Source organism: Schistocerca cancellata, chromosome 1 (genome assembly GCF_023864275.1).
Source record: "Schistocerca cancellata isolate TAMUIC-IGC-003103 chromosome 1, iqSchCanc2.1, whole genome shotgun sequence".
Taxonomy (NCBI): Eukaryota; Metazoa; Arthropoda; class Insecta; order Orthoptera; family Acrididae; genus Schistocerca; species Schistocerca cancellata.
In genome coordinates this window covers 1,124,124,890-1,124,146,286 of record NC_064626.1, presented here as the reverse complement: position 1 = coordinate 1,124,146,286, position 21,397 = coordinate 1,124,124,890, and the positions used below count along the sequence as shown (strand labels likewise).

General features: G+C 41.9%; 1 protein-coding gene across 3 annotated transcripts in view; it reads right to left on the bottom strand.

The window, feature by feature from the left end:
• LOC126092467 (caspase-6-like) overlaps positions 1 to 19,917 on the bottom strand; it is a 231,855-nt gene extending 211,938 nt beyond the window's left edge. For all 3 annotated transcript variants that reach the window (XM_049908074.1, XM_049908083.1, XM_049908092.1), the window contains exon 1: positions 19,878 to 19,917. The gene's annotated coding sequence lies outside the window, so the exon portion shown is untranslated. The remainder of the gene's footprint in view (positions 1 to 19,877) is intronic.
• Positions 19,918 to 21,397: the final 1,480 nt, after the last annotated feature.

Below are 21,397 nucleotides of genomic sequence, written 5' to 3'. Positions count from 1 at the left end.
CCATCAAATCAGAATAAAGTTACAATTTCTTTCTGTGGGCAATGTGCAGTCAAGTTCATTTAACATGCATAGCCTGCAATCCATTTTGAATGATGTTCTAATTTTGGTTTCTGCACTCCTTTTTCCTTCATAAGTTCAATAATAGCGAGTTTTAAATCGAAAAATTGACTTAATCAACGTACTTGGCAGTAATATATGAAGTTTCCTTACTCTTCCTTCCATTGAAAACTATTGCAACTGGCAATGGAATAATGTGTGCGACTAGATAAATTTTACTATTCGTGCCACCAGTTTCTTCAAGTTCTCCACGACTGCAAATTTAGCACAAAGTGCTTCTTGATGTACAGAACAGTGAATACCGTCTGTCGATAATTGTTATTTTTCGTCTTTCATTGTCAACTAAATCCTAAATGCTTTCTGCATGGTATTGTAATGTCGTTCCATAGCAAATATGCAACACCCGTTGCGACCGAACTGCCGAATCCTTCTGTCAGTAAATGGGGTATGTTGTCAACTGACTCAGTTGTTTTAACCCCGTCCTCTGACGGAATGACTCGCTTCCTAATTCCGTATATATATCACCAATATGGACTTGTAGCTGTCGCGCCTTTGCGGCTTACTGCTACGTATTTTAACAGCAAATAACTCAGCCCTAATGCACTCAGTTCACTTTTACTCTGCTCCTACCTTCGCCGTTGCACAACATTAACTACGTGCTACTTGGACCTTGCTAAGCTATTAAATTCACTTGTGTGTACATTTAGACCATTACTCGCCAGTATTTGCCTAATGATTAAAGCACACTCCTAACCGGACTATTTCCCAAAGAGCTGTGATGATTGAACGGGTTCAAATGGCTCTGAGCACTATGGGACTTAACATCTTAGGGCATCAGTCCCCTAGAACTTAGAACTACTTAAACCTAACTAACTGACATCACACACATCCATGCCCGAGGCAGGATTCGAACCTGCGACCGTAGCAGTCCTACGGTTCCGGACTGCAGCGCCTAGAACCGCACGGCCACCGCGGCCGGCATTGAACGGGTTCGATCCACAGCCTACAGTGCCCTATAGTTCACACGGTAACACTGCCTACCTGACCCACTTAACTTGGTAGTGAGCTTATGTATCCAATCACCACTGCTAGCAGCAGTGGATAATCCTATCAGAATGACGAGAGCAGCAGACTTACCATCGAATCCTCCTGAAAATACATATAACTACGGTCGCCAGCTCTGAAGAAACAAAAGAATAAATCAATTTTTTGGCTCGTTTCAAAGTGAAGCGGCTTGAGTTGAATTTAAACTTAATTTTGAATATTACTATTACTGATCATTCAAGGTGATTCAACAAAGCAAATACTCTTTCAGTTTCTGTGTGTTGACTTGGTAATTACTACCAAGGCTATTTATGCTACTTGGGTTAACAAAATTCTATCCTTCAACTTTATGTAATGATTTTGGATATTACTCTTTAAACAATTGATATAGAACTACTTAAAAAGTTACTCAGAAAAATTTAAGTTAACTATAAAATGGCGACTCATTCTGGTGTGACCATTGCTCTTTTCAACATTCTTACACGCTAAAGTATTCTAAAACAAAAAGAATTGTAAATGAAAGAGGCGATGGTGGCCTCAGTCTGATTTCACTATACTATGTTTGAGGTTACTACACTTTACAATGAACATGCGTCGTAATTTTACTCATAACTGTATTCTGTCCTCTGTAACTGGTATTCTGCTTTTACATTTCTATAAAGTTCGAATTAACAATTACAAACAGTCTTGCCTTGGGCAGACGTGCCAGTGCTGGTGGTGAGATGTATGTGGATAACGCAACTCTTCACGCCTCATACCCTTAATGAAGGCTGGAACCACGAGCCGTAGCACTCGTGTAATCTACTGCACGTTCGCCATAAAATATGGGCGCAGGAACTCTTACAATCAGCCCCAGTGGCATAGAGACGACTTCGATAACCATTCGTCGCGTTTTACTCCACAAACGGCGACGATATTCGCCTCTTCGCCGTTGCACAATCACTTTTTCGTGAGCACAGTTACACACGTCCGATCACGTCAACACTACCCAGGCCATTCTATCGTTCAGTGCCTGTGTCTCCAGCTACCACGAGTGACGCTCGTATCACCAAGAGTGGGGGCCTTCCCCTACCACACTTTTATCGAAATCATTAAGTGTTTAAGAAATTTTATATTCTATCGTTCAGTGCCTGTGTCTCTAGCTACCACGAGTGACGCTCGTATCACCAAGAGTGGGGGCCTTCCCCTACCACACTTTTATCGAAATCATTAAGTGTTTAAGAAATTTTATATTTATTAGCTTGGAGTTAAACCAGTCATAATGATTTACTACTAGCGCTTAACAACATTAAATTATACAGTAATAACTTATAATTAACGAGAAAAAGAATACATTTGAGTCCGAGAGCTTAGTGCATTGTCTGGCAGATAGCGTGGTAGTGCCTTTCCGCTAGTTCCCGCTGGTGTTAGTTCGCGCTGTATTCCCTGTTTCGCCAATAGATGGCATCAGGGTGCGCTCCCTGGCAGTCTCACGCCAGCGCGCCCGTCTCCGACGCGCGGGCGCCAAATTACTTTCAGCCTACCATCATTTCAGTTCCGTTACACTGTCGCTTATGCGAATAGAGTATTCTCATCTTTTTCTTCTGTCATTCCCATTCATTTTAAAGGACAGCGATGATAGATCACTAGACTGTCTCTTTTTGTGCAAACAGCCACTGGACCTATGAACGTCCTTCGTACCAAGAACAAATAACGAAGAATAAACAGCGCCAAACCTACGATTGTGCCCAACTCAGAGAGTTGTGCCAACCGAAGACTGCCGCAGTCCAATACTACACCACTGGCCATTAAAATTGCTAGACCAAGAAGCAATGCAGATGATAAACGGGTATTCAATGGACAAATATATTATACTAGAACTGACATGTGATTACATTTTCACGCAAGTTGGGTGCATAGATCCTGAGAAATCAGTACCCAGAACAACCACCTCTGGCTGTAATAACGGCCTTGATACGCCTGGGCATTGAGTCAAACAGAGCTTCGATGGCGTGTACAGGTACAGCTGCCCATGCAGCTTCAACACGATACGACGGTTCATCAAGAGTAGTGAGTGGCGTAATGTGACGAAACAGTTGCTCGGCCACCATTGAGCAGACATTTTCAATTGGTGAGAGATCTGGAGAATATGCTGGTCAGGGCAGCGGTCGAACATTTTCTGTATCCAGAAAGGCCTGTACAGGACCTGCAACATGCGGTCGTGCATTATCCTGCTGAAATGTAGGGTTTCTCAGGGATCGAATGAAGGCTGCTGCAAACGTCGTCGAACTGTTCGTGCACATGGTTGTTGTCTTGCAAACGTCCCCATCTGTTGACTCAGGGATCGAGACGTGGCTGCAGGATCCGTTACAGCCATGAGGATAAGATGCCTCTCATCTTGACTGCTAGTGGTACGAGGCCGTTGGGATCCAGCACGGCGTTCCGTATTACCCTCCTGAACCCACCGCTTCCATATTCTGCTTAACAGTGAGTGGATCTCAACCAACGCGAGCAGCAATGTCGCGACACGATAAACCGCAATCGCGACACTCTACAATCCGCCCTTTATCAAAGTTGGAAACGTGATGGTACTCATTTGTCCTCCTTACACGAGGCATCACATCAACGTTTCACCAGGCAACGCCGGTCAACTGCTGTTTGTGAACGAGAAATCGGTTGGAAACTTTCCTCATGTGAGCACGTTCTAGGTGTCGCCACCGGCGCCAACCTTGTGTGAATGCTCTGAAAAGCTAATCACTTGCATATCACAGCATCTTCTTCCTGTGGGTTAAATTTCGCGTCTGTAGCACGTGGTGCAGCAATTTTAATGGCCAGTAGTGTAGTTCTAAGTTCTAGGGCACTGATGACCTCAGATGTTAAGTTCAAAAATGTGTGTGAAATCTTATGGGACTTAACTGCTAAGGTTATCAGTCCCTAAGCTTACACCCTACTTAACCAAATTATCCTAAGGGCAAACACACACACCCATGCCCGAGGGAGGACTCGAACCCCCGCCGGGACCAGCCGCACAGTCCATGAATGTTGCTCCCTAGACCACTCGGCTAATCCCGCACGGCAGATGTTAAATCCCATAGCGCTCAGAGCCATTTGTACCTTCACCATATACGTATTTTCACAGGGTATAGACAGAAGAACTCTCTGCATTTTCCTTCTGGCTATACACAAAGTTGCAATTCGGATTCAGACTACACTGTAGAATAGCATCAGCAACTGCAGAATTTTCTAAAATCTTAATGCGGACCTCGGATGGAGGAGTTTTTGTAACAGGAAACGTTTTTAGATTTGCGGAAGGCGTTCGATACGGTTTCCTATACAATACTTCTCCATAAAATAGATGCGCTCAGACTAAGAGCCGGCCTTGGTGGCCGAGCGGTTCTAGGCGCTACAGTCCGGAACCGCGCGACTGCTACGGTCGCAGGCTCGAATCCTGCCTCGGGCATGGATGTGTGTCTTGTCCTTAGGTTAGTTAGGTTTAAGTAGTTTAAGTTCTAGGGGACTGATGACCTCCGATGTTAAGTCCCATAGTGCTCAGAGCCATTTGAACCCAGCAAGTGTCGTGCAAAGACACAAATTTCGGTTTGCTGACACAGCAGTATAATAACTCACAAGTGTTATCCTGTGCAAAGCTAATATGCTAAAAATGTGCACAAATGATAAGAGGAGAATAAGGTAACACTTAATATAAATATACCGAAGAGTATGACCTTTAGTACTAACAAAAGTAATGCCGGTATTAAATGGTGGCTCGGTAAGATGTGTAACTAACACAAATTTTTAAGGATGGATATAGACGGCAACTGAGCAACTGAAGCGGAGAGAGTGTATTACAAGGAGAACAAAATAAATTACATCTGCATGCTATGCTCTAACGTACTAGAACCAGAACTTGCCTCAGAGTAACTTATTATGCACATGTCAATAGGTAAGTTATAATTGTCTGGGGCTCAAACTGCCAGAACTTAGGAAAAATTTTCAAGTCACGAAAAGGGCTTTTAGGAGCCAGTGAAAGCGAATAAGTGGTCTCACTGCGCTGAATTACTTACGGAGATAGGTATTACAGTTGCCCCATGTGAATATATTTTCCAAACAATGGTGTTGGGATGGGTTGTTTGGGGAAGGATACCAAACAGCGAGGTCATCGGTGTCATCGGATTAGGGAAGGACGGGGAAGGAAGTCGGTCGTGCCCTTTCGAAGGAACCATCCAGGCATTTGCCTGGAGCGATTTAGGGAATCACAGAAAACCTAAATCGGGATGGCCGGACGTGGGATTGAACCGTCGTCCTCCAGAATGCGAGTCCAGTGAAACAATAGTCTGTATAAGGAAAAATAAACACTATGATACTATAAACATCTCTATACACAAGACAACACAACATAAAGTGAACGTCGGTAGCTAGAAAGAACACCAAAATGAGAACCCAAAACAGTATACGATTTCGGAGGGGGGGGTTTAAACTCTATCATAAATTACCTCACAGGCATTAAAGAACTATCTTAAATGGACACAGCGTATGTCCTTAAAAAGCTTATTAAACTGTGAAAGACAATTTAAATGAAATAGAAAAGTAACAAAGGCAGCAATTAATACAGAAATGTAACCGTCTTAGACAGCTTGTAATGTACTACACTATATGAATGTGTAATGAAGAACAAGTTTCACACACGTATTATGATCCTGTATCTTGTCGTTTCTTGGATCATATGAAATAAATGCGTAATGAAGAACCTGATTCACCGACGTATTATGATCTTGTATCTTGTCATTTTTGGGTTCTGCTCCTTTAATATGCGAGATACGGGAGGAACATCCTAGCTCACTTCTTCCACCACTGCAAAGGTAAATGATACAGATATTAGCATCAGTGGAAATGAGAAACAGCTAACACTCAACATAGCTCACAAGTATGATGGGATCTCTGTCAAATTCCATACAGAATTTTCAGGTGAATTAGCTCCCATGTTAACCATAAAACACCGTATATCCCTTGAACAAAACCTGTGCCCAGTCACTGGAAAAAACGTACAGCTCATACGAGTCTGTAAGAAGGGCGACAGAAGTGATCCACAGAACTGTCAGCCACTCCCACTGACATCCAGCCGTTGTAGAATACTAGAATATATTCTGAACTCAAGTATAATGAGGTATCTTGAGCAGAATTACATTCTCCATGAAAATATCTTTGACTTCGAGAACATCGACCATGTGAAACCCAACTTTCGCTCTTCTCACATGACATGCTGAAAACCATGGGCATGGCAGTCAAGCAGATTACCAAAAGCATTTGATTCAGGACCAAACAAACGTTGATTGAGAAATGTATTTAATAAACCTAAAGATAGGTAATAAATGTCATAAGAGAGTGACAACATGTAAGTCACATGAGAAAGGATGCATATTTGTAGCAGGGCAGTGGCGGATACATAAAAACCTCAAGGAGGGGGCGCGGAATATATCTTGATCTACCTTTACTGACCCTACGACTTATCTTACAAAATAGATTAATGAAAGGCAAACCTACATTACTAGCATCTGTAGACTTAGAGAAAGCTTTTGACAATGTTGTCTGGAATACTCTCTTTCAAATTCTGAAGATGACAGGGTAAAATACAGGGAGCAAAAGGCTATTTACAATTTGTACAGAAACCAGATGGCAGTTGTTCGAGTCGAGGAACATTAGAGGGGAGCAGTGGTTGGGAAGGAAGTGAGACAGGGTTGTAGCCTCTCCCCGAAGTTATTCAATCTGTGTATTGAGCAAGCAGTAAAGGAAACATAAGAAAAATTCGGAGTAGGTATTAAAATCCATGGAGAAGAAATAAAAACTTTAAGGCCCGCCGATGACATTGTAATTCTGTCGGAGACAGCAAAGGACTTGGAAGAGTAGTTGAACGGAATGGACAGTGTCTTGAAAGGAGGGTATAAGACGAACATCAACAAAAGCAAAACGAGGATAATGGAATGTAGTCGAATTAAGTCGGATGATGCTGAGGGAATTAGGTTAGAAAATGAGACACTTAAAGTAGTAAAGGAGTTTTGCTATTTGGGGAGCAAAATAACTGATGATGGTCGAAGTAGAGAGGATATAAAATGTAGACTGGCAATGGCAAGGAAAGCGTTTCTGAAGAAGAGAAATTCGTTAACATCGAGTACAGATTTAAGTGTCAGGAAGTCGTTTCTGAAAGTATTTGTATGCAGTGTAGCCATGTATGGAAGTGAAACATGGACGGTAAATAGTTTGGACAAGAAGAGAATAGAAGCTAATAAACAATGTTTTCAGCCTTCAGTTGCAAGGTAATTTTATTCGTTTACCTAGGTTTCGATTCCAGTAATGGAATCTTCTTCAGAACCTATAAATTAAACCACATATGGACATATATTACTCACTAAAATGCATTATCAGTCTAATGATTGAATAATGAAGAAATTGTGATACTTACAACAATGAAATTATTTTGTGAGCCAAACACTGGCCATGTCACAGATTAAAAATTAAAACATTAAAGACGCATAATCATAAGATTATGTCAGTCAAAATTAAAACCATTAGGGCGAACGTAGACGGAGCTGCGCCGGCCATAAATCAGGACCACACGTAAGCGGCTCGAAAACTAGGCGTCGTGAGCCGTTACGCGGCGAGGCTCGGCCGCGGCCAAGCGCATGCGCAAGCGCAAGCGCGAGAGACAAACTGTCTCAAAATTACTTAGAGCAAATATACATATAAACAAAATGTAACTGAAAGCTGTCTTACAATTGGACATACCTATCTATTGGTATAGCAACATTAAACAATTTACCTGAGAACAAACTACAAAGCCAAGGTATAATTTTTTTTTTTTTTTAATATTATAGTAAGAGGGGGTAGCCCCGCTACAGTAACTAACAATTAGTGTCAAAACCATGCGTGCTGAGCATAAAATGTCTTTAACATAAAAAGGCCTTAGCAACTATGTGTCATTACCAAGCATATAAGGAAATACAAAGACACACATGTACAATCACATTATAATAAAGGGACAAAGCAGATAGGGAAACAGCATCGGCCATTCGAGGCAGACTGTGGGTCAACTTCACTGAAGTAAAGGTTGAAATCCTTCGAAATAACTTATATTCTAGTGAATAAGACTAATATTTGTTTCTCCAAAGCTGAGAACGAGCTTTTATGTAAAGGTTTCAAATTTAATGTACAACCTAAATGTACTTCTCAAAGTGTAGAAAATTTAATTGTCGACCTCAAAGTTGGGCTTGATTGTTCTAAAATAGCAAAAAATGCGCAAACAAGAATAGCTTATGACGCCCGTAAAATTGTCCAAAAAGATTACTCTGTTCAAAATCCTGTTTCTACTGTACATCAAACGTTGAAGAGCATTAATCTTAAGCTTAAAAATAATGAAGCACTGATAACTAAGGCCGATAAAGGCAATTCCCTAATTATCGCCCACAAAAGCGAATACATCCGTAAAACGGAAATGTTTTTTGAGGAAAATGGCATCGTGCCAATCGAGGTGGACCCCACACCCGTGATCCAAAAAGAGATAAGGTCGGCTCTTAGCGGTACAAAAAAGTTAATCGGCGAGTTTTATAAAAAATGCCTTATAAACATGAATCCGAAACCACCTATTTTGAGAAGCCAGTTTAAGGTTCATAAAATTTCCCATCCCATCCGGCCGATCGTTGACAGTACCAAAAGTGCATACCACAAACTAGCTAGGTTCCTGCACCGTAAATTGAAAGAGAATTTTGTGTTTGAAAAAAATTTCTCCGTCAAAAATTCGGTAGACGTGGCCAACAAACTTAAAACTTTAGCCTGTTCTGACATCACAAAACTCGTATCATTTGATATTAAAAATTTATACACCAATGTGCCTGTTGAACAGACGATGGACATTATAGAAACCAATTTGCGATACCATAAAAAATTATCGGCCCCTGAGATCGATGAACTAATGGTTCTGTTACGCACCACCCTCAAGTACAATTATTTCTCTTTCAATAATAAAATATATTCGCAACCCTGTGGTCTAGCTATGGGCAGCCCGTTAGCTGGTATCATGTCAGATATTTTTATAAACTCAATAGAGCAGATGTTTTTTCGGAATTATCCAGATTTGACAAATAATATAATATTCTATGCGAGATATGTAGATGACTTGCTGTTTGTGTTTGAAGGTTCCCATGAAGAGCTAGAACTGTTATTTACCACTTTCAATAACCTACATGAAAAAATCAGTTTCACACAAGAAAATCAGACAGCTGATAGGACTTTAGACTATCTCGATCTGACGCTATCCATTATTGGCAACAAAATAGATTTCAAAATTTTTCGGAAAGCAACCTATTCCGACATCATCATCCCAGCTGATTCCACCCATCCTCAGGCCCAAAAAATGGCCTTTTTTCACTCGAGTATCCATCGAGCTCTTTCCATTCCGCTTTCGCCAATCAACTTACAAAACGAATTAAAAGTCCTCGAAAACATCGCTCAGAATAATGGATATAATCCCAGTATAGTGAGACAGTTGTTCAATAAAAAAACACGAAAGAAGACTACCACCCTTTCCAGTTCAGATACTCACAATCAACACCAGGCAACGAAATACATATCAGTTCCCTTTATAGGTAACATATCCTATAAGGTAGGTCGTTTATTAAAAAACCTAGGGTGTAAAGTTTCATACTCTACCACTAACAACCTCAAAAAGAACCTAGTTCATTCTCTGGATAAAGGTAATGATAAATCATCGCTGTCAGGTGTATATAAAATCACGTGTGCTGAATGTCCTTCTTATTACATTGGCCAGACAGGAAGGGCCCTGTCTGTTAGGTTTAAAGAGCACCTGCCGACAAAAAGCGGTGATGGAACTCGAGGATCTACATTTGCTGAACATCTGGTCCAAAAGGCGCATGCTCCTAAGCCTCTAAAAGACGCAGAGCTTTTGCATAATGAAGTAAAGGGATGCAGGCTAGACACCCTCGAAGAATTGCAAATTTTTAAACATCTTAGTATTGATAGGGACAACTTACTTAATGATCAGCTGCAATAAAGAATAGAAGTTATTTCGAAGGATTTCAACCTTTACTTCAGTGAAGTTGACCCACAGTCTGCCTCGAATGGCCGATGCTGTTTCCCTATCTGCTTTGTCCCTTTATTATAATGTGATTGTACATGTGTGTCTTTGTATTTCCTTATATGCTTGGTAATGACACATAGTTGCTAAGGCCTTTTTATGTTAAAGACATTTTATGCTCAGCACGCATGGTTTTGACACTAATTGTTAGTTACTGTAGCGGGGCTACCCCCTCTTACTATAATATTTAAAAAAAAAAAAAATTTATACCTTGGCTTTGTAGTTTGTTCTCAGGTAAATTGTTTAATGTTGCTATACCAATAGATAGGTATGTCCAATTGTAAGACAGCTTTCAGTTACATTTTGTTTATATGTATATTTGCTCTAAGTAATTTTGAGACAGTTTGTCTCTCGCGCTTGCGCTTGCGCATGCGCTTGGCCGCGGCCGAGCCTCGCCGCGTAACGGCTCACGACGCCTAGTTTTCGAGCCGCTTACGTGTGGTCCTGATTTATGGCCGGCGCAGCTCCGTCTACGTTCGCCCTAATGGTTTTAATTTTGACTGACATAATCTTATGATTATGCGTCTTTAATGTTTTAATTTTTAATCTGTGACATGGCCAGTGTTTGGCTCACAAAATAATTTCATTGTTGTAAGTATCACAATTTCTTCATTATTCAATCATTAGACTGATAATGCATTTTAGTGAGTAATATATGTCCATATGTGGTTTAATTTATAGGTTCTGAAGAAGATTCCATTACTGGAATCGAAACCTAGGTAAACGAATAAAATTACCTTGCAACTGAAGGCTGAAAACATTGTTTATTTGCTGTACATTTCACAGTTGCTGACACGCTGCAATATGTTAAAGAATAGAAGCTTTTGAAATGTGGTGCAGCAGAAGAATGCTGATGATTAGATGGGTAGATCACATAATTAATGAGGAGTTATTGAACAGAATTGGGGAGAAGAGGCACAACTTGACTGGAAGAAGGGATCGGTTGGTAGGACATGTTCTGAGGCATTAAGGGATCGCCAATTTAGTATTGGAAGGCAGCGCCGAGGGTAAAAATCGTAGAGGGAGACCAAAGGATAAATACACTAAACAGATTCAGAAGGATGTAGGTTGCAATAGGTGCTGGGAGATAAAGAAGCTTGCACAGGATAGAACAGCATGGAGAGCTGCATCAAACCAGTTTCAGGACTGAAGACCACAACAACAACAACCTTTACTTTTACCGCAATAAAAAATAATCAAGTTACATGCAAAGCTTAAGAACGTTTTATTTAAACTGATTACACACATAACTAAGACAATGGCATCTTATGTTACAAAAAAGTTACAAGTGTGGTTCTCTTTCTTAAATAATGAATTCTATGCGCCTATTCTTCCTAGCAAATTGCTCAGTTATATCGGCAATAGGACAATCAATGTCATGGTGGGTGTTCAACAGAGCTAAGCGATTAAGTCGATCCTCCTTCATTGTCGACCTCAGCCTTGTCTTTGTATGGCGCAATACTGAAAAACTTCTTTCTACCGTAGCAACAGATGCAGGTAGACAAGCAAATACAGGGCTATTACAAATGATTGAAGCGATTTCATAAATTCACTGTAGCTCCATTCATTGACATATGGTCACGACACACTACAGATACGTAGAAAAACTCATAAAGTTTTGTTCGGCTGAAGCCGCACTGTCGCCAGAGCGCTCGAGAGCGCAGTGAAACAAAATGGCGACAGGAGCCGAGTAAGCGTGTGTCGTGCTTGAAATGCACTCACACCAGTCTGTCATAAGAGTGCAACGACACTTCAGGACGAAGTTCAACAAAGATCCACCAACTGCTAACTCCATTCGGCGATGGTATGCGCAGTTTAAAGCTTCTGGATGCCTCTGTAAGGGGAAATCAACGGGTCGGCCTGCAGTGAGCGAAGAAACGGTTGAACGCGTGCGGGCAAGTTTCACGCGTAGCCCGCGGAAGTCGACGAATAAAGCAAGCAGGGAGCTAAACGTACCACAGCCAACGGTTTGGAAAATCTTACGGAAAAGGCTACAGCAGAAGCCTTACCGTTTACAATTGCTACAAGCCCTGACACCCGATGACAAAGTCAAACGCTTTGAATTTTCGGCGCGGTTGCAACAGCTCATGGAAGAGGTGCGAAACTTGTTTTCAGTGATGAAGCAACATTTTTTCTTAACGGTGAAGTGAACAGACACAATGTGCGAATCTGGGCGGTAGAGAATCCTCACGCATTCGTGCAGCAAATTCGCAATTCACCAAAAGTTAACGTGTTTCGTGCAATCTCACGGTTTAAAGTTTACGGCCCCTTTTTCTTCTGCGAAAAAAACGTTACAGGACACGTGTATCTGGACATGCTGGAAAATTGGCTCATGCCACAACTGGAGACCGACAGCGCCGACTTCATCTTTCAACAGGATGGTGCTCCACCGCACTTCCATCATGATGTTCGGCATTTCTTAAACAGGAGATTGGAAAACCGATGGATGGGTCGTGGTGGAGATCATGATCAGCAATTCATGTCATGGCCTCCACGCTCTCCCGACTTAACCCCATGCGATTTCTTTCTGTGGGCTTATGTGAAAGATTCAGTGTTTAAACCTCCTCTACCAAGAAACGCCCCACAAGTGCGAGCTCGCATCAACGATGCTTTCGAACTCATTGATGGGGACATGCTGCGCCGAGTGTGGGAGGAACTTGATTATCGGCTTGATGTCTGCCGAATCACTAAAGGGGCTCATATCGAACATTTGTGAATGCCTAAAAAACCTTTTTGAGTTTTTGTATGTGTGTGCAAAGCATTGTGAAAATATCTCAAATAATAAAGTTATTGTAGAGCTGTGAAATCGCTTCAATCATTTGTAATAACCCTGTATTTTGTACAGCGTGGGCAAAGTAGGGTAGTCAGATCCAGGACAAACCGACAACTCTCGAAAAACAGTATCCCTATCATTAAAGGCGTTTATGCTCGGTTGCTTGTATTGAAGAATCTCTCACATTAGTCTCTTTTTCATCACAAAGAGTGATTCTTCTTCAAAGAACGGTAGTTCAGTTAAGCACTGATTCAGTTTATGTGCCAGATAATTACTCTCACTCTTGACTAATCTTCACACTTGCACTTGATACAACTAGGACTTGTTCCTTATTCATTCTTCAGTCTTAATATTTCTGCTTCTGAATGTTAACTACCTTCCTATTCGGCGAATAGCCGGCCGGTGTGGCCGAACGGTTCTAGGTGCTACAGTCTGGCACCGCGCGACCACTACGGTCGCAGGTCGATCCAGCCTCGGGCATGGATGTGTGTGATATCTTTAGGTTAGTTAGGTTTAAGTAGTTCTAGGTTCTAGGGGACTGATGACCTCAGTTGTTAAGTCCCATAGTGCTTAGAGCCATTTGAACCATTTATTCGGCGAATAGCCCTTATTTATAACGCTACGTATTGAAGATACCCTGTACATATTCGCGACTTTTCTCTAAGAAATGCCAGACAGAATAACGTATCGAGATTAGTGGAATGGCCGCGACTTTTCTCGTAGGTATGTGTTAGCTATCTATGTGCCAGACAGAAACGTAACGATGACGCGGAAACGTGTGCTACATAGAAAAGTACAACTACTCGATAACTCGATTCAGTCAAATCGACTGACGAAAGGAACGAACGAATAGCAAGCGGGCTGACTGGCGGGGGCGGCGAGGGTGGCAAAACGGGTGGCACCGCAACGGGGGAGGGGGGGGGGGCGCCCGCCATATGTATCCGCCACGATAGCAGGGAGGTCATATTTGCAGCCGGCCGGAGTGGCCGAGCGGTTAAAGGCGCTACAGTCTGGAACCGCACGACCGCTACGGTCGCAGGTTCGAATCCTGCCTCGGGAATGGATGTGTGTGATGTTCTTAGGTTAGTTAGGTTTAAGTAGTTCTAAGTTCTAGGGGACTTATGACCAGAGCAGTTGAGTCCCATAGTGCTCAGAGCCATTTGAACCATCATATTTGCAAAACAATCGAATGTTCACAAATTTACTGGTAATTATTAAAAAAACTGTCAAAATAAGTTTGTCATAATTGTTTGAGTAGATAAAACTAAATGTACGAGGTGGGTTCAATAAGTAAGGCAGCAAATCTTTTTTCTGAAAGCAGATTGATTTTATTTATAATTCCAATACACGATATTATAACCCACTCTTTTGGTTACAAAATCCTACGTTCTTTTCACATAATCTCTATGCAATGCGACGACCTTATGGGCTGCGAGGGGTAGCCGCGCCTAGGGTCCGATGACCTCAATAGTTTGGTCCCATAGGAACTTACCACCTACAACCACGACCTTAAGGCACCTTACTGGAGAGCCTGTAAGCCCGCATGGCACCACTCCGCTGGTCGACAATGGAGTAAGCGTCCACATATTGCTTCCTCCGTAATGCATCCTCCATTGGGAAAAAAAGGGGAAGTCGGAAGGGGAGAGGTTCGGGCTGTAGGGGGGATGAGGAAGAACAATCCATTCAAGTTTTGTGTGCTCCTCTAGGGTGTGCAGATTTATGTGAGGACTTCGTTGTCATGAAGAAGACTTTCGTTTGTACCTCGATTAAGAGTTTTTTTTCTTTATTGTAATTTTAACACCTTTACAAGGTAGGCTGGCAGCAGCAATACTACGCCGCTCTTCAGCCACAGATAATACAAGTAGAAACAGGAAGACATACAAAAAACAAAACGGACAGAAAACAGTAGACACACTGAGTAAAAAACACGGAGCCGTTCACAGGCGTAGTAAAATAAAAAATGGTTAGCACTGGTACACGAACGTAGGCGACTGAAAAGACACACGTGAACGATGGAGCGTGGGCAGTGAAACACGAAGGCACTAACACGATGGCACACACATTAAAAAAACCGATGCTGATGATCTCCGCGCGCGAAAATTCACTGTACGTGTACGAGTCTGGGGACCTGCCAAAGGGGAAAAGGCATGGGAGGAGGGAGAGGGTAGGGTGTAGATGCCAGTGGCAGAGGAGATGAGAGGGGGAGGAAAGAAGGTAGGGGGTAGGGGAAGCCCAGGGGAGAGGAGGGAGGGAGGAAGTAAGGAGGGAGAGAAAGGAGAGAGGGTGCCCTTGGGAAAAGACACAGGGGGTGGAATGGGAGGATAAAAGTTGGTAGGAGGGGTAGATGGAGGGGATGTGGGCATCATCAGGGAGGAGGAGTTGGCGCAAACCACCTTGGGCGAGGGTATGGAGAGTGGAGAGATGGAGAGCAGGTGGGGCGAGGGAATACAGGCGTGACAGCGGATGGGGGTGGGAGAGGATGGGAGAGACAAGTGGGTGAGGGGGATCAAGTTTATGGGAGGTGTAGAGGATCCATATCCGTTCAAGGAAAAGGAGGAGGTATGAGAATGGAATGAGGTCATACAGGTCCGTGTGGGGGAGGGGAGGCGGATGCGATTGGCGAGGTGGACCGTATGGCGTTCTAGGATTTGTAAAAGGTAGGATGAGCAGAGATCCAGGTGGGATGGGCCCGAATAAGAGTGACCGCACATTCTAATATTGCAGGAGTCAAGGGTGTGTGTAGCTGGTGGCACATAGGAGATCGGACAGGTTTGCCCAACCTAGTTGTGATGATGGCAGACGCCTCGCCCAACGTCCCAAAATGCTTTTGTTCACTGCGAGGTCTCCGTAGGCATTCTGCAAGCACTTATGAATGTCTGGATGCTCTGGTTTCCCGCCAAAAGAAACTCAATGACAGCTTTCTGCTTGGAACCCACCTCGTTATAGAAGCCATTTTGAAGGTAATGTATAGCACTGCCATCTGTCAGGACTTCATGAAACTATAGGAGTTGAAGTGGGATAATTCCACGATGTCCCACAGCAAATTTCGCATCTTTTCACCCTCAATTGGCCGAGAAGAAAGTGTGTCGCATTACTTGTTGAACGCCCATCGTAATAACAATTTTTAAACAAAATAATAAATATATTAATTGCTGAAAGATTGTAAATAAGATCATGGCTATGACGGCAGTGGTCAGTATTAATTTGTCTCAGATGTTGTGTCTCTTAGTCTTCCTCGTTGTGAGTGCTGTGTTGGGCTCTTGTGGATTATCCGAAAAGATTTAGTAAAACTGTAAAGTGAACTGAATCAGAAAAGGCTTTATTTTGCGCTTTTAGCAACGCACCAAATCCCCAGGATGGAAAATTACCCCTGACTGAGCTCAGTTAAGAATGTAGTGTCTGTCTGATGTGCTGCTGTGTAAACTACTTACATCACTACTTTAACAGTTGTATTAATGTAACTAAAAACTGCTCACGTTTGGAAGCATTTTTTTAAACGTGTTTAGTCCAGCCCTTATAACACCAATGTGCAAAACTAATGTGACAGTGACTGATAACGTTCTTTACTTGGGTAAGAAATTTATGGTAAGTTCCTATGGGACCATACGGCTGAGGCCATCGGTCCCTAGGCTTACACACTACTTAATCTAGCTTAAACTAACTTACGCAAAGGACAACACACACACACACACCGATGCCCGGGGGAAGTCTCGAAACTCCGACCGGGAGATGCGCGCGAAGCGTGACAAGGCTACCCCTCGCGGCTTAGGTATGGTGCTACATATTGGCTAATACTGTTTGCTGTTCTGATTTCCCAGCTCAACTATTAATATTGTTTATTGTGTTGTATAATCAAAATGTTACGTGTATGTCATAGGAAACTAAATCTATTTAGTTGTTATGTGCTTATACTTGACTAAACCCCTATCGAGTACATAATCGAATGTTGCTAAATAAGTATGGTAGCTGAAAAGAGATGAGAGACAAATTTGAAATCAAAACTGGGAGCCACATAGTGGGCTAAGTGACGCAATTTTCCGAGACTAGATGGAAAGTAATGCATGACAGACGAGAAAAGGAGAATAGCACCGGCAAAGACATCTTCCCTCGCCAAAAGAAGCATCGTAGAAACAATAGCTAAATATTTCACTCGCGGCAATATAAGCTGTGCTCTCAGGTTCGTTCCTAACCACACTCTCGGAAATCGGGTCATATTCAGAAATAAATAGCCAAATATTTGTGACAAGCAAGGAATACAAAAATCATTGTTGCTCATTTCACACGAAGAAATTTACGGTAAAATCCTAGGTTCCTGTCTCAACACACCCTTCGAAAACACGACATATTCGGAAAGCACGGCCAAATATTTGTGTTAAGCAAGAATACAAATGTCATTCCTCGTTGTTTGACTGGAAGTAATTTCATCCGTAGTTTTCTAATCAGACAGAAATCGAGGATACTTGTGGACATCGATGTGAACACTAAATCGTCTCTCAAGAAAGTCATGTGTGCAGTGTAAACAACAGGAAACAATAGTGCAAACTTCTTGATTCTTGTTGCTGCCTCTGAGTTAAAAACAAAACAATCATACCAGTCTTACAGTTATGGTTATTTGTTGTAATCAGCTATTACCTTTTATTAATTTTCGTGTAAAAACTGTTGTATAAAATTGCATTTACGCACAACGCACCCAGTTCCGAAGGAGTGCTCTATTATCTCTAAATAATATCGAGTACTGCAAAACATAGCCGAATTAGGGTCATAAGAAGGTCCAGAATGTGTTAAAAACTCTGAGATTAACAAAAGTTAGTCCCTGTCAGGATGCAAACCTCTCTGCTTAGAGTTCTCAGTTCACCTACTACAACACTTCGCTGTAGTGCAGTCATGTTATATGCTATATGATTCTTATTTGTATCCAATGAAGGCTTTGTCGCCGATAATGCATTAACTGACTTTTAATTAGAAGAAATCATACCAAGGCTGACCTGTTTGTGATATATCTTTGGTGTGACATTTCCTTGATACGGCATGCTGCGAGTTATAACGGAAAAACTGCAATATATAGGTTGACTCTTACACAGTGCTATTTATTTATTTAAATAGCGCCGTTACTGGTTTCGAACCGAAAGGCTTATCTTCAGACGGCTAGTTCACGTTTTACATTAGATTTCGCCTTTTGTTTCCCCAACTGACAAAATTTCCTTGGGTTGGTGGTGCACTACAGCCAAAACAAGATGTGAGACAACGTCTTTTTAACTGTAATTGTGCCTCACAACGATTTTAAGTGAAGTAACAAATTACTATTATTAAAGGGAAGATGTTTCGGTTACTTATGATGAAGAATCCGCGCCATTATGTTCCAGTGCAGGCTGCTTATCATCTTGCAGCAGCGAAAACTGTATAATGCACCTTTTTGTGTGTAACATATGTCATATATAATATATAATATTATACACAAAAGGCGAAATCTAATGTAAAACGTGAACTAGCTGTCTGAAGATTAACCTGTCGGTTCGAAACCGGTAACGGCACTGTTTAAATAAATAAATAGCATTGTAAAAAGTGGCTGGTTGCCGTAATCCTATATGTAAGAGTCAACCTATATTTTGTACACAGCCAGGGCTCAAAATGTCAGTCTTTGACAAACAGCGTAAAACTGCAAAGCGTGCCGGCCCGAGTGGCCATGCGGTTCTAGGCAGTCTGGAACCGAGCGACCGCTACGATCGCAGGTTCGAATCCTGCTTCGGGCATGGATGTGTGTGATGTCCTTAGGTTAGTTAGATTTAATTAGTTCTAAGTTCTAGGCGACTGATGACCTCAGAAGTTAAGTCGCATAGTGCTCAGAGCCATTTGAACCATTTTTGAGCCAACTGCAAAGGGTGACGAAACAGTATGGAACCAGTCGCATCGAGTGACGCTTCGTCTTGACAACACTTCCCACAGCGCCTGCTAGCAGAGAGAAGAATGAGGAAGTTGGGTGAGAAGACAACGCAGGCTTCACAATTTTTGCTAGTATCGAGTGGTTAAAGTGAGATTTGAGACACCATCGGCGATACAAAAGTCGGAATACAAAATCAGAATTAAGGAACTAGTAATGATAAAGTTCACTGACAGTAAAGCAAAATTCAAGTCAATGTTGTTGACAAGGTTTTTATGATAAACTGCTCAGACGTCAAACAATACGAAAAGTGTCGTCCAAACATTTCAATTCATCGACAGTTATTTGCTAGAGAACATATCAAATAATATTTAAGCGGCAATACATAAAACCTCTCTACATTATTCGTGGTATTTTCCTTTTGTTTCTAAACACTAAATAATGTTAAAAACAACTCCAATTTTTCCCTTCAGTACAGGTGACTTCCTCACTGTTAAAAAGTTTATTCAATGAAAATTGTTTCATCAGTTCATGTCCTCATTTATACACAATGTATGTTTATTCTTTGTGCAGATATTGCAAAACCTAAATTATTTTTCGGTCCTTTTTGCGAAAGAAAGCGTATAGGAAATGTATCCAAGCGTTCGTGCAACTGTCACAGTGTGTCATGAAAACAAAGCAAAGAATCAAATGCAGACTGACAAGACAGAAAATCCACGACAATGATATAAGCGAATACAGCTCGCATAGGTTAACTTCCGATATTAGCAAATGACCCCGTGAATGACACCATCTGAAACGCATTTTGGAGTATTTTGAGGTTCTGTTTTTCCGTTAAAGTGTGAAACGTCCTTTAAGCATCTGACATTTCTGCCCTGCCTCTACGAGTACGAACGTTTGCTGTTAGCGATCAGACTCCTAAAATTCCAAGTCTCTAGCTACTTTTTTAAAGGTATCAGATTTTAGCGCACGTGTCGAATTCGCGACCGTACTTTACTCACCGAGGTGCTATCGTGTGTCTCGCTGCTCAAACGACTTACCAACTACTGTCACAGCTAAGAGAGTCTGACTTGCTGATAAACGAATCCAGGCAACACTTTTCCGGCGCTCGCCTACTGATAAAGTCCGGCCAATGGCGACATCCGCTTCTCCGGCCGACTGGAGCAACGCAGAATACAGTAGTTTCCTTGTACAGCTAATCTGTCACTTAGCGTTCCCTAGTGTTTTACTTTTTCCAGATACGAATTCAGGCAATAGTATGGTGGTCTGGCTTCAGTTCCCTGTCTTTCTTGGCTCTTTTTGCTTTCCCATGAGTCTTTAACTTTCTCAGAATGTTCACGTTTTCGTTTCTCCGTCCAGTATTTTTTATGATAATCACAAAATTAGTTTGGAATCATGAAACCCAAATCTACATCGATGACTATGTAACGCTAGAATGAAATTTTGACTCTACAGCGGAGTGTGCGCTGATATGAAACTTCCTAGCAGATTAAAACTGTGTGCCGGACCGAGACTCGAATTCGGGACCTTTGCCTTTCGCGGGCAAGTGCTCTACCAACTTTTTTATTTTTTCTATTTTTCTTATTTTTTTGTTTTTTTATTTTTTATTTTTTTAGTGTTTTTTCTTTTTTTTCTACCAACTTTTTTTTGAAAGCCCCTTAATAAAAAAACTAAGTGCCACCGCCATTTTTCATCCTATAACAAAAAAAAAATCTAGTCCACTTCAGGCGTTGGCTCCTGGCTAAACCTACTCCAGAGAGCTGCCTATATACCAGGGGAAATATGGGAAATCAAGGTTAGGGCTATCCTTACAAACAACAAAATCTTCCTTTTTTTGAATTTTATTTTTATTTTATTTTTTTAATTTTGTTTTGTGTAGTTTTGTTGCGTATTTGATTAGAGGCCTTCTGCGCCCCGCTGGTAATATGTTGAGTCACGTCTTCTCGAAATTGATGTGTTCCGTTGAATTGTTCAGAAATGTTCATTGGTTCAAACAGGAAATCTTCTCTCTTGGCTTAACACATTCCAGCTGCGAGGCGGCTCGTGGAAAGCACTCCCAAGGAAGTTCGAGAAAAATTGTCTGTATTTTGGGTGACGGACAACGACATAATGACGGTCATTGGGGTATGTCCAAAAATCGAGTACAGAGTCTACAGTTTGTCCAAATAGGTAGTGAATGGCATGTCCGCGAATCCAATTCACAGCATTGGTCTTTGTGCAAGGAAAATAGTCACGTTCCGGAAATAATAATGAAAGGGGAGTAATCCTATCCGGAATGTCCCGCGTTAGAAAAGCCACAATACGTCGAACCAAGTACCAAACCTCCGCCACCGGTCCGCAAACAAACCGATGTTCATCAGTGTCTGGCACTCCACACGTGGAACATACAGGTGATTGGGCGAGGTGGATACGATGAAGGCGAAATTGATTGATTTGCTTACCATTGACAGTTAGGTACCAGACAGATTGAACATTCGTGTCAAGGTAACAGGCGAACACCGCGCGCCATACATGACACTAG